Raw genomic sequence first — 13,937 nt, 5'->3', positions numbered from 1 at the left:
AAAAAAAAAAAAAAAAAAAAAAAAAGTTACACAGACACACCATATAGCAATTCCACTCCTAAATATCTACCCAAATGAAATTAAATTTTTAAAGACTTGTACATTCATGTTCATAACAGCACTATTCATAATAGTTGAAAATTGGAAACAATCCAAATCTCCATTAACTGGTTATGGATATACCAAATGCAGTATATTCACACAATGGAATACTAAAAAAGGAACTATTATGTGCTACAACATGAGTGAACCTCACAAACATTATGCTAAGTGAAAGAAGCCAGACACAAAAACTATACATTTTCTGATTCTATTTATATGAAATATCCAGAAAAGGAAAATCAGTTAGACAAAAAGCAGATCAGTGTTTTCCTGGGGCTGAGGATGGGGACAGGAGTGAGGACCGACTGCAGAAAGTTATGAGTGAAGTTTTTGGGGTAACAGAAATGTTCTAAAATTGCATTATGGTGATGGGTGCATAACTCTATACATATACTAAAAACAGAGTTATATATTTACAGTGGGTGAATTTTATAAACTGTAAATTATGCTTCAATAAGGCTGTTTCAAAATATTGTAGAAGGTCATTCGATTAGGTCTTAAAAAGGGGGTTCCTTAAACTGAAAGACTGGGAACCAGTGATCTAGACAATGGAAAAGGAATTCAGCAAGAATGAGTATATATTAAGCTAAATGAAATAATTCTCTGGGTAGGTTAAACCTTTTAATAAATGGTCAAGTTTGCTATACATTTGAACCACAGAAGTAAGTAACATGCTTAGCTGGCTTGTGAATCCCGTTGTAATACATATGAAGTTTCCAGATAAGATGCTCAGCCCTGGGAGGGGGCAGTGCCCTGAGTGCACAGTCCTTGACTCAAGAGAGTCAAATACATGAATTAACCATAAGAGATGACATAATGTAAACAACAAAAGAAAGGTACTAAAGCACTCTAGTTGGTCAGTATGAGACAGCAAAGCTGGTGGGAGAGGAACAGCTAAGTTCTCCTGAAGGAAGTAGCAACTGTGCTTGGCTTTCAGGACTGGGGAAATTCCAATGGGTGGTACAAATAGAAAGCAAGGGAGACAGTGCTGGAGATGTGTGCTAGGTCCAGAAGGTACAGAGCTTTGAATGCCATGCCCTTTAACTATTTGTTATGCAAAGGAGGTCCCCTAAAGGCAGTGAGAGTTGTTAGAGCTCCCAAGGAGGAAGTGTCTGACAACGGGAAAAAATGGAGGATCAGAGCTTAAAGGCAGGGAGATGTTTCAGGTTACTATAAAAGTTAAGGAAGCTTTAACAAGGCAAGTGGCAGTGGGAAGGGAAAGGAAGGGGCAGACTCGCAATTCTCTAGTCCCGGGGCAAGGGAGGGAAGATGCATTTTGAATTACATGTCCTCTCTTGAGGGCTTCAGCTTTGTCTTTCCCTGACTGTCTGACTCTCCCACTGACAGTTAAAAGTCCATAACCAATATCTTTAGTAGGCTGTATTTTCAGAAGACATGTTTTCACTCACTTTTTTTTCAAAGGATTCTATTGGGTAAATAAATTCCTTTCATTTTAGGGAATTACCATGACGTACAAAGAATGCTTTTCATTTTTAAATTATTTCTTAGAGATGTGGGGGGGGAGGGGGGCGGTCTCACCATGTTGCCCAGGCTGGTGTTGAACTTCTGGGCTCAATCCTCTCACCTTGGCCTCCCAAGTGTTGAGATTACAGGTGTAAGCCACCACACCCAGGCAAGAATTTTTTTAATTCAAATTCTGCCAGTTTTCAAAACGGATGTTACTTTTGAAAGATCCCTCAACCTGATGCTACATTAAATTTTAATTTGGTTTTTGAGGAATCATTCAAATACTAAGTAGAATGCAAGACTTCGAGGTGACTTGAAATAATTGGTAGGTAGGTTCTAGCCAGGGTTTCTTTTAAATACTGAAGTTCCTCTTTCATAATAGATATCTGTCTGCTAGGCTTTTAAGTAAATAGACTGCATAAAACAAAACACAATTGTTTAAGCAAACAGAATTATTTTTACTGCAAAGATTTTACACCCTGTTTTTCAAAGACATTTTTTATAACACACATTTAGGTAAACCACAGTTTCAGTGGCTGTGACCTTAGATGAGTCACATCCTCCTAGGGCCTAAGCAGTTTCTTCAACTGTGAGATCAAAGGGTCAGACTAGACAGGAACGAAATAACATGAGTTGATCTTGCCCTTCAACAACTTTAACATGTGGGGGTTCGCACCATCTTAAAACATTATGCTAGAAATCTAAAATCAAATTAGTTATTACCTACATTTCAGTCTTCAGAACAATTGTTGGGGATAAAAACTGGTTAAAGACAGAGTTTTATGCTGCAATTCATGCTGTCTAAAACCATTCAGAAAAAGAAATGTAATCATGTGACAGTAAATGACAATAAAATTTAGACCACAAGCTTTATAATTTTTTCTTTTCTTTTCTTTCTGTTTTTTTTTTTGTTTTTGAGATGGAGTCTTGCTCTGTAGCCCAGGCTGCAGTGCAGTGGCGTGATCTTGGCTCACTGCAACCTCCGCCTCTCAGGTTCAAGCAATTCTCTTGCCTCAGCTTCCTGAGTAGCTGGGACTACAGGCATCTGCCACCATGTCCAGCTAATTTTTTTTGGTATTTTTAGTAGAGACAGGGTTTTGCCATGTTGGCCAGGCTGGTCTCAAAGTCCTCACCTTAGGTGATCCACCTGCCTTGGCCTCCCAAAGTGCTGGGATTACAGGCGTGAGCCACTGCGCCCATCTCACAGGCTTTATAATTTAGATAAATTAAGAGTTTGACAAAAAGCATTCCTAAATGTCCCTACCATTGCAGGCAATGTCAAGGATAACGATATTCCATGTATAGCCCACCCTATAGGAGGTAGAGTGCTGGTGTGTGTTGGGAATGAGCTGGCCACAATATAGCAGTTCTTATATTCATATTTTATAATCTGTTAGTACCATTTCTGCAGAATAATAATGAAATAAAGGCTCTCCCCTTCCTTTCTCTTCCCTTAAAAAAAAAAAAAGTAAAAATGAGACTAAAGATATATAATGGAATAAAGGTTATAAGTGGCAGACTGTTTGAGGAAATATCTCATGTCTTTAATTCATACATGACAACACATAGAATTGGTATTACTTAGAGCTTATCATTAATGTAAAGGGAAAGACATATGTGAAAACATCTCTGACATCATAGTTATGTCTTGCCTGCACTCTGAGCCTGACCAGAAACATGTCATAGGAGGAGGAATAACTGTTATTCATGGCAACATCACCAGACCAGGACAATGTGAAAAGCTGTAATCTAGCAACTGATGATGAGAGGTGTGTATAGGGGGAATTCTTCCAGCTCTGCAAATGACAAACATGCAGCACTGAATGCAACTAATCATACCAGGGCAATGCGGAAAATCTGACTTATTTGTGGAGAATTAGAGAATGTCACCCTCATAAAACCTTAGTACTATGATGCATAATTTTAAACAGGAAAAGCACATAAACACCTCCTCATTCCCCACACTGTCAGTCATGTGCAGGGAAAGCACCTTATGTGTCATAACTGGAATGGAAAATAAATTTTGTTGTGGCACCAATCATCTCAACCTCCCTCTATTTCTCATTACACAGAGGAGTAAATTTGGGTGACAGGAGAAGCCATTCCTGGTCCCAGAGAAGAAAGACTATGTTCTGCATGCAAAGAAAGCAGCATTACAAAGCTACCAGACATGATATACCACATCATGGGATAACATCCCCCAAATAATTTTCTTTCCAACAGAGATCGCATATATACATGTGGACATTTAAAAGTGAGTGAAGGAATCATCTTTTTCATTCTCCTTGTTTTACTGACAGAAATTGAAACTCAGAATGAGGTCAGAAAGTTACTGATAGAACATGGGCTAGAACCTAGGTCTTCTGTTTTCCAGGCCAATTCTTTCCATTAAAACACAATGCTACTTTTCCTCATGTTTAAATAGAAATGTTGTTTGGGCTTCATGGGAATGAGAAAGAAACATCTATTATGTAAAGCCATTGAGAGCTTAGGGTTTATCTATTGTAACAGTTAATATTATTCTATCTAATATAACTATGAAAAGGTCTATCCCACCCTAAGGTAATCTCTGAAAAAGATACTTTTTTTAATTTTGGGGATTCTGGATCAAGTTATAACTTCAAAGGAATTTACCCAACTCTGTGATTATCAAAGATATTACTTGAGTACAAAAAGATCAAACAGCTTCTCTGTTTGGGATAGAATGGTGAATGTGTACCAAAAAAGGTGATACTGTTACAACTATATCTACCTTGGAATCCTACCTAGTTAGAATTGGAAGGATCTTAGCAATCAGCCACTCTAATCTTTTCAGAAAATTGAAGCCTAGAAAAGGAGAGTCCGGACTCTTTCTACTGACTCCATTATGGGGGACACTGGCTAGTTGTTCACCAACCCATTTCTTCTCCTCCCTGGGCACAGAGCTGGTCTACATTTCCCAGGTTTTCTTGTAACTGAGTATGGCCATGTGACTGAGCTCTGACGAGCAAATAAGCGGAAGCAACATGCACCATTTCCAGGCATGGCCCACAGAAGTCTTCCGGGTTCTTTTCTTTCTGCTACGACCTTAGAAGTCACCTGTTGAAAATAGCTGAGTCACAAGATGGAAGTAGATAGCTGGAGGAGAACTGAATCACTGCCTAAATTGAGAGCCACTGACCGCTCAGGAATACCAGCTTTTAACTCCTGTTAGGCTACTAAAATTTGGTGATTGATCTGTCACAACAACTTCAGTATTAATGAATAAAACTGTAACTAGGGTTACTCCTCTACAAATAATAAATACCACCCCTATTTTTCTCAATCAGTACAATATTATTTATTATCAAAGAGATGGTTTGTTTTACTTGTTGAGCCAGTAACAGCCCCACTGGATGCAGCAGAGGACTGGGACTGCAGACTTGGGCAAATCTCTTAACTTCTCCGGGGCTCAGCTTGCCTTAACTAGTCACAGATTAGTGACTACAGCAGATCATTTTTCTTTAATACACAGATTTAAAAAAAACACTTTTTCCCTCAAATAAAATATTATGCAGAGCTTCAATACATAAAACATTAAAACGCTCAGGTTGAAGTGAAATTGGGGAAGGGGACAGGAATCCACCAGATTAAGGACCCCTTCAGCCCTTCCTTGCAGCTATTCCTGAGGTACCTCTTAGAGACCTACGGCTCCTCAGAATATAGTTTGAGAACCACTGATTTAAACTAATGGTTTTCCAAATTATGTGGGATTTTTTTGTTGGCAACCACAGCCCTTTTCTATATGAAATCTTATGTGAAGCCTCAATAAACCGAAGATATAGTAATCTTTTATTAAATATTTTATAAATTTAAATGAATAAAATTTATAAACTCAATAAGAACCATTAGACCTTTTCAAAATAATTTGAAATTGGAGGATACAAATGATAGTGGCAGTCTTACTCAGTATTGATTATTTGTTAATTTGGTTGATTTCAAATACTGAAAACAAATTGTTTTTTCACCCCTGAAGCAGTTACAAATGCGACTGGTTTTACACAGCCCACCTTAAAACTGCATACTCTTTAGTTAATAGAAGTGGCAAGGAGACCGCAGGCTGGCATCTCCACATACGCAGGCAAAGCTGGCAGCACGGTCTTAGGCTCTGGTGGTCTCGCATGTGTTCAATGTGACATCTATCTCAACACAGTCCATGATGACTATTTTGGTAATGGTTCCTTGGAGTGTTACAAATTTTAAAAACACATTCAAATTTGCAGAATCCCTTAAGAGAAAACGTTTCACAAACCACTGGTCCAGATAGACTAGAAGTTCTCTTTTAGCTCTAAAAAACATGATAGCACTGGACTCTTAGCCAATGAAGAGAAATGAAGAAGATGCTATCAGTGTCAAAACATTACTTGCTTTTCTGTTGATGGTTCATTCACTGGATATTTTGTTTTTCAAAGCAACAATATTTGGGAATCAGAACTATGGGCTAACTAGCTTAAGTAACAAAATAGTGTATAATTTGCTGCCAATTTTGTCTGCCTATTAACTCCAAACTTCCTACCATCTGCAACCTTCCTACCATTTGCCGAGTACAAAATTTGGGGGCCTCATCTCATATCAGGCAAGGGAAACTCATTTAAACTCTGTTTTTATCTCTTCTACACAATATACCAAGTTATCTACAGGGACTGAAGGAATCCAGATTTCAACGTTAAAAAAAAAGACTAGCTGCCACTTTAAGCCAAATCTAGCAGCATTAAAAAGATCTACCCCTACAGTAATTAATCTGAATCTTGGGCCTTACACCCTCCAAAATTTAGGCCCAATATGCTAGAACTTTAGGCTTTCCTCTTTTGAAAAAGAAAATCAGAACTAGATACTTGTACCCACACAACCAACCTGAAGACCCTTGAATCAGGCATGGCTCTCTGGGTAAATAATTAAGATAGGCTCAACTAATCAATACAAGAAGCTACAATAAAAATACCCTTATGCTGGAAGAATAAGCAATCATCATCCTAATGTGTTTAACCTACTAATTAGCAACCATATAATCTGGAAATGCTGGAAAAATCTGTCTTCACAGAGGAGAGTGCCTATCCAAAAGGCCCTTTGCTGTTTTAGCTGAAGTTATCTTCTCAATGTACCATTTTTTAATCCTTCTAGTACATCCTTAATATAACAGACAAAAATTGCTTAAAAAAACAAAACAAAACAATACTTAGGGTTCATTTTACCTAGTGATGTAAAAGGGATCCAAAACAATACCACCCAGCAAACAGCAACCAAAAAATCAACTAAATCAATGAGACAGAAATACAAGTGAAGTAATGTTTTTATTTCCAATTGACTGCCCATCCTGGAAAATGTACAAAAACCAATCCTCAAGCCAGTGGTTAGCCTTTGCAAGGCCTTTAGCAAGTCATCAAACTTCTGTCTGACCTCAGTTTCCTTATCTGCCAAATACTGTAAAGAGTAATTATTGGCTGGGCACAGTGGCTCACACCTGTAATCGCAGCATTTTGGGAGGCCGAGGCAGGCAGACTGTTTGAGCCCAGGAGTTCAAGACCAGCCCAGGCAATATGGCGAAACTCATCTCTACAAAAAATATAAAAAATTAGCCAAGCGTGGTGGCGTGCACTTGTATTCCCAGCCACCTGGGAGGCTGAGGTGGGAGGATCACCTGGGCCTGGGAGGTCAAGGCTATAGTAAGCCATGATGGTGCTGCTGCACTCCAGCCTGGGCAACAGAGTGAGATCCTGTCTCAAAAAAAAGAAAGAGTAATTACCACTACTTCCATCACAGGCAGGAATGCAATCAGAGGAGATCATACATGAGAACGTCCTTTGGAAATTTAAATTACTGTTATTTGGTTAAGAAATTATCTTGTTTTCATAGCTTCTTTCAAGAATAGGCTGATTAAAAATTGCCACATAGCCTCTGTAAATGAAGCAAACTTTTAAGAAAAAAAAAATGCAGCCCCCACCTCAAAAGGAACAAAAGCCTATTCCGCAATTAAAACTAATTCTGATGAGCAGCTGTTGCTCACTGTAAAGTGTCCTAGAAACAAGGATGGTTCTGAAACACCCAACAGATGCAGAGTAGCAGTGACACTTATGGACACTATATTAATGTCTTTAACTTCAAGAAAGGAACCTGGGAGAAATTTGCTTCAAGAAGTGTACCAGGCGTAGAGCTGCTAATCCAAAATGAGCTGTTTAAAGAACAAGGATCTGTTTACTCTTCAGAGAAAAATTAGTCTTTTCAGGGAAGATTAGTTTCAGCTAGTATGCAAACTGTATTCTTTGTGTGTGGATAAGGCATTAAAGGCTGACTGAGGAAAACAGCTCCAAACAGGAACAGACAAAACACCTGTTTGCATTAACTTCCTCCTACACATCTCACCTCACAGACATAAACTCAGAAGATGGTTCTTGTAGGACCTGAGAGTGTGTAGGTGGGGGATGGGGGGAACACTCGTCTGAATTCAGCTTCAGTCACTGCGAATGAGGAAATTCCTGGGTGACCTCACGAAAGGTACTAGAATAGGGTCTCAGGTCATGAGAGAGCTCAGATGGCTGTGGAAATTTAACTCAGTATTTCACCTCAATACAACAGAATTCTCACTGTTCTACTTATGTGAGACTAATATGGATATGTAAAGGGCATCTCAGTCTTAATTATCCACACAGTCCAAGATGAATGATTTGACTTTATATTCCAACCTATCCCTCTTTCCTTCCTCTAGCCTTTGGTCTCTCAATTTAATGATGCTACTATTCCTCCAGTAGCTCAAGACAAAAACCTAGGAGTCATTTTTGATTTTTTCTTTAACCTTCCTTCCCACAACCATTTGTTCCATTAGTAAGTCTTGTTGGTTCTACCTTTAAGACATATATCCAATCTAACCTTCTTCAACACCTCCATAATCAAAGCTACCATCAACTCTACCTGGGGAGTCACTTCTTCATCCATCTCTATGCCTTTATCCTCAGCCCCTATAATCCATCTTCCCAGAGTAACTAGAGTAATCTTTTAAAAGTTGTTATCAGGTCATGATGCTCCCCTGCCGAAAACATACCTCCGGCTTCCCACACCCTGAATAAAATCCCCAGTGGCTGGCAAGGCCCTATGAGATCTGGCTGCCGATTACCTCTCTGATCTCCTCTCCTAACCCTTCCCAAGCTGACCACAGCCCAGTCACATCAGCCTTCTTTCCACTGTTCCTAGGCTTTTACGTGTTGTTTTCTCTGCCAGGAACACTCTTTTGCTTCTTTTTATCCTGCTCAAACTTCACCTCCCCAAAGCTTCCATCCTGAGAATCCTATCAAAAATTGAGTTGTCTCTACAGCTACCACTTTCTCCTCCTTACCTGGCTTTATTTTATTCATAGTACTACCACTAGCTGATTGGTCTATGTATTTCCTTCTTTATTGTCAACTTCCTGCATCATTTTCGGACAGAGAATTCACCTTGTTCACTGCAGTATTGCTGTCACTCAGAACAGTGACGTCACACATAGTAGGTACATATTATAAATATATGTTGAATGCTTTTTTTAAATTAACATAAAGATACATATATAAAACATAATGAATATATCTTTGTTAATTTAAATTATATAACATAAAGATAACTACATAAAACAAATATGTCTTGCTTAACAATTATAAAGCAAACACCCACATAATTCCCACCAAGGTCAAGAAACAGAACACTGCCAGCTTTCCAGAAGCCTCCTCTCTAAGCACCATTCCATGATAACAGCCATCCTCCCCCACCACCACACACATTCCCCATTATCTTGACTTTTGTGATGATAATTACCTCAGTTTTCTTTATAGTTGTATTACGTACACATACAGAATGATAGGTTTTGCAGTCTTAATGAAGGTAGATATGAGGAGAGTACAGACTATTTAAACATTCTTGGAGGCAAGACGATAGTATCTATTACAAATTGAAACCTACATACCCTTTGACCTAGCCAACCTGTTTGTAGGAATCTATCCTAGAGAAATGTTAAGAGTGCAAAAATATATGAACAAGGATGTTCACTGCAGAAGTGTTTGTAACACTAAATCATTGTAACCAACACATATGCCCTTCAATAGCATGGCTGTTACACTACCCATGGTACCTCCATATATGCTATATGGACTACTATATACAACCATTTAAAATGCCTTTTAAAGAAGTCCAAGAAATAGTAAGAGAAAAAAAATTAACAAAACCATTTTGTTTAAAATGAAAGTAAAAATGGCTGGGTGTGGTGGCTCACACCTGTAATACCAGCACTTTGAGAGGCAGAGGCAGGAGGATCACCTAAAGCCAGGAGTTTGAGACCAGCCTGCCAGTATGGTGAAATCCCATCTCTACTAGAAATATAAAAATTAGCCAAGCATGGTGGCACTCACCTGTAATCCCAGCTACTTGGGAGGCTGTGACATGAGGATCATTTGAACCCAGGAGGTGGAGGTTGCAGTGAGCCGAGATTGTGCCACTACACTCCAGCCACTGCACTCTGAGAGACAGAACAAGACTCTGTCTCAAAAACAAACTAAAAGGAAGCAAAATAAGTAGAAAAGTTATGTACAACATGTGTGTGTGTGTGTGTATCACATATGAAAAAATACCAAAAAAATTAACACCTAACTGTGACTAGCATTTTCTTTGGAAAAGGATCATGGGAGATTTTCACTGTGTACACTGAACATTTCTCAATTGTCTCAATATTATTTTGCAGTGAACATGAATTCTTTTGCCATCGGGAAAAACTTAATAAACATTTTTTAAATTTAAAAATCCATAAAACTTAAACTTAGGATAGAGGCAAAACTAGAATTTCTGAATATCTAGATATTAAGGAATATTCAGTAAAGCTAAGTTCCTTAAGAAGCCAATCCTATCCTAGCCAGATAAACCAAAGTTCATAAAAAGAACACCCCATTGGGAGCCAATCTTTCATAGACATAGCTTTCAAACTTCCTGGCTTCACCTGAACTATAATGGATCTTTGTTTCTTTATTTCAATAGTCTTTCCTTCACCAGTCTTTATGCTCCTCCAGGTATCTCTTGGTCTAATCCCTTCTAGTTTAAAGCACAGTCTTTCGATTCTCCTGGCCTTGGACCTAGGCCTAACTTCCTGTTGAATGTTCTTTTATCGCCTCCCTATCTCAGTGGTTCTATAGTAGAAACCCTTCTTGGCTTCATTCAGCCTTTGAAACAGCCCTTTTTGTACACTGCTCCCAATACAGCTTTTCCCTTTGGGTATCAGGTAGTAATACCAAATGCCACAATGACGAGGCACATGACCCCAAACCTGGAAGTGAGGAACTGGGGAGATGTTTGTTATAGACGCTTGTAGCACTGCGATGAAGGGAAAGGGATGATGGAAAGGGCTCTGGGAAAACAAATGCAAAAAGAATATGGCACAATACCTAAATAAATAATAAAATAAAAAATTATTTTTAGGTGAATTCTCAAGAGTTTTACTCTTCAAGATGCCATCAGGGGTGCAGAGTGAGCCATTATATATCCTACATGAGGCTCTGTTCAGAAGCAATCACCATTCAGCTTTACAAAAGAGAACATCTGGCTGCCTCCTTCTCCACACTACAGACCATTTGGTGCATGAGAATAGGTAAGATCACACAGAGTTGGAGACAGGGAGTTCTTTTCTCCTGTATATGCTCCCAGGATGGACAGGAAAGCCATAATGATACCTAAACCCAAATTAATGGCCAATCATTCCATGAGATGAGAATTTTTTGTAAAAGCTAAAAGGCTGATTTTCATACCCATCAGCAGAGTCAGAGGACTACAAAACCTGTCACTCTGTAACTGATCAACCTACAGACCATGGAGAAGCAAGTGCAATGCAAAAGGACCTGCAGGCTTTAAACCAATGCGCAAAAGCTCTGTCCATTCTCATCTGCAGTCACTCTTCTCAATTTATTGAAGATTGGCTTTTTATGCAATTTCAGGAGTATCTATCACAATAATACTAGGTTTCTAGACACAAAACTGAGTCACCGTTCCGTTAGCAATAGGCTGCCTGTCAAAGCATTGACATCCATGGCACCTTTGACAACTGGTTTTCAAAGAGCATACACACAGCCTAAGAGTGAGTTTCAAAGTCAGTAGTGCGCTTCTACAGAGTACATGGAGGGATAGTGTATTCTTGACAGTTATAGTTCTAATAATTTCCTTATTGGGTATTTTAGATAATCATTTAACAACAACAAAACCCAACCATCTTTTATTGAATACTCACTCTGCTAGACACCTGTTTACAACAATAAACAAGACAGATGGAGTCCCCGCTCTCATAGAGTTTATAGTCTAACAGTATTCATCCAAGAATGCCGGTCCCTTGGCTCTTCCACAGCTGGCTCCTCACCTTTGGGGTCTCATCTCAGATGTCGTCTCCCCACAGAAGCCTTCCCTACCAACTCTTTTTCTTTTTTTTGGAAGACAGAGTTTCACTCTGTTGCCCAGACTGGAGTGGTGCAATCTCAGCTCACTGCAGCCTCTGCCTCCCACGTTCCAGCGATTCTCCTGCCTCAGCCTCCAGGGCAGCTGGGAATTACAGGCTCATGCCACCAGCCCGGCTAATTTTTGTATTTTTAGTAGAGATGGGATTTAACCATGTTGTTCAGGCTGGTCTAGAATGCCTGACCTCAGGTGATCCACCCACCTCAGCCTCTCAAAGTGCTAGGATTACAGGCGTGAGCCACCATGACTGGCCCCCTACCGACTCTAAGGTAGAAAAAGCTCCCTGCTTTCTAGTCAGTCTCCAACAAATCACCCTTCATAGCACCTATCGCAATCTGTATCGTGTAGATTGTTTAGTTATTTACCTATCTCCTCCAACTAGCTTCATAAAACAGAAAACGTGTGTTCTTCATTGTATTGCCAGTGCCTTGATCAATAAATATTTGCTCCATGTTGAATTTAAAAAGATCCAAAATAAATAAATAAATAAAGGCTTTCATATTTTACTCCAAAGAATAGAATGCAGGTTAGTCATTAGAGGAGGGTAATGAGAGAGGTGGATTGGGACTTTTTCAAAGAATAAAATTAAGGGTTCCAAATATCTTCCCATGGCAGCTTAGTCACATGGCCAATGGCATATGTATCTTTGGTATGTAAATATGTTATTAAGTGTATGGAACACCCAAGAAAAGTGGTATAACTATGAACACCTCTCACAAACAGCACTGATTAAGATCCAAGAGTCGTGTCTGTTGGTAAGAAAACTCCAACAAGGTTCTTATGGGTTGAATTATGTTCCCCTTTCCCTAACCATATATTGAAGTTCAAACCCAAGTACCTCAGAATGTGAACATATTAAGAAACAGGGTCTTATTTAGAGACAGGTAATCTAATTAAAATGATGTCATTAGGGTGGGTCTAATCCAATATGGCTGGTGTCCTTATAAGGTTAGAAGAAATATGACTGCTAATAGGTACAGGGTTTCTTTTTGGGAGGGTGAAATGTTCTCTAATTAGATAATGGTGATGGTGCACAGCTCTATAAATAACTAAAACTACCTAATTATACACTTTAAAAAGATTTTTTTTTTTTTTTGAGATGGAGTCTCACTCTGTTGTTCAGGCTGCAGTGCAGTGGCATGATCTCAGCTCACGGCAACCTCCGACTCCTGGGTTCAAGCAATTCTCCTGCCTTAGCCTTCTGAGTAGCTGGGTTTACAGGCATGCGCCATCACGCCCGGCTAAATTCTGTATTTTTAGTAGAGACAGTGTTTCACCACATTGGTCAGGCTGCCCTCGAACTCCTGACCTTGTGATCCACCTGCCTTGGCCTCCCAAAGTGCTGGAATTACAGGTGTGAGCCACCGCACCTGGCCCTGAATTTTTTTTTTTTTTTAAGAGACAAAGTCTCACTCTGTCACTCAGGCTGCAGTGCAGTGGTGTGATCATAGCTCATTGCAGCTTCATATTCCTGGGCTCAAGCAATTAGCTAGGACTATAGGTATGCACCATCACCACACACAGCAAATTAAAAAAAAAAAATTCTGTAGAGATAGAGTCTTGCTGTATAGCTTAGTCTGGTCTCAAGCTCCTGGCCTCAAGTGATCCTGCCTCAGCCTCCTAAAGTGCTGAGATTACAGACATGAGCCACTGTGCTAAGCCCCAATTGTACCCTTTCAAAGGGTAAACTTTATGGTATGTGAATTATAGCTCAATAAAACTGTTATTAATAAAAAGAAGAGCAGCCTCAAGGCCAAGGAAGCCAATGAGATTTATGTAAATGCTGGACGAAAGAATCAAAGAAGGCCGGGCCCAGTGGCTCAAGCCTGTAATCCCAGCACTTTGGGAGGCCGAGGCGGGTGGATCACGAGGTCAAGAGATTGAGACCATCCTGGTCA

General features: G+C 39.5%; 1 protein-coding gene across 7 annotated transcripts in view; it reads right to left on the bottom strand.

Annotated features, from left to right (window-relative positions):
- BICDL1 (BICD family like cargo adaptor 1) overlaps window positions 1–13,937 on the bottom strand; it is a 107,514-nt gene that overhangs the window by 81,097 nt on the left and 12,480 nt on the right. The window lies entirely within an intron of this gene.

Source organism: Cebus imitator, unplaced genomic scaffold (genome assembly GCF_001604975.1).
Source record: "Cebus imitator isolate Cc_AM_T3 unplaced genomic scaffold, Cebus_imitator-1.0 Scaffold434, whole genome shotgun sequence".
Lineage (NCBI taxonomy): Eukaryota > Metazoa > Chordata > Mammalia > Primates > Cebidae > Cebus > Cebus imitator.
The sequence above is the reverse complement of the archived record's forward strand: the minus strand, read 5'-3'. Positions and strand labels throughout refer to the sequence as shown.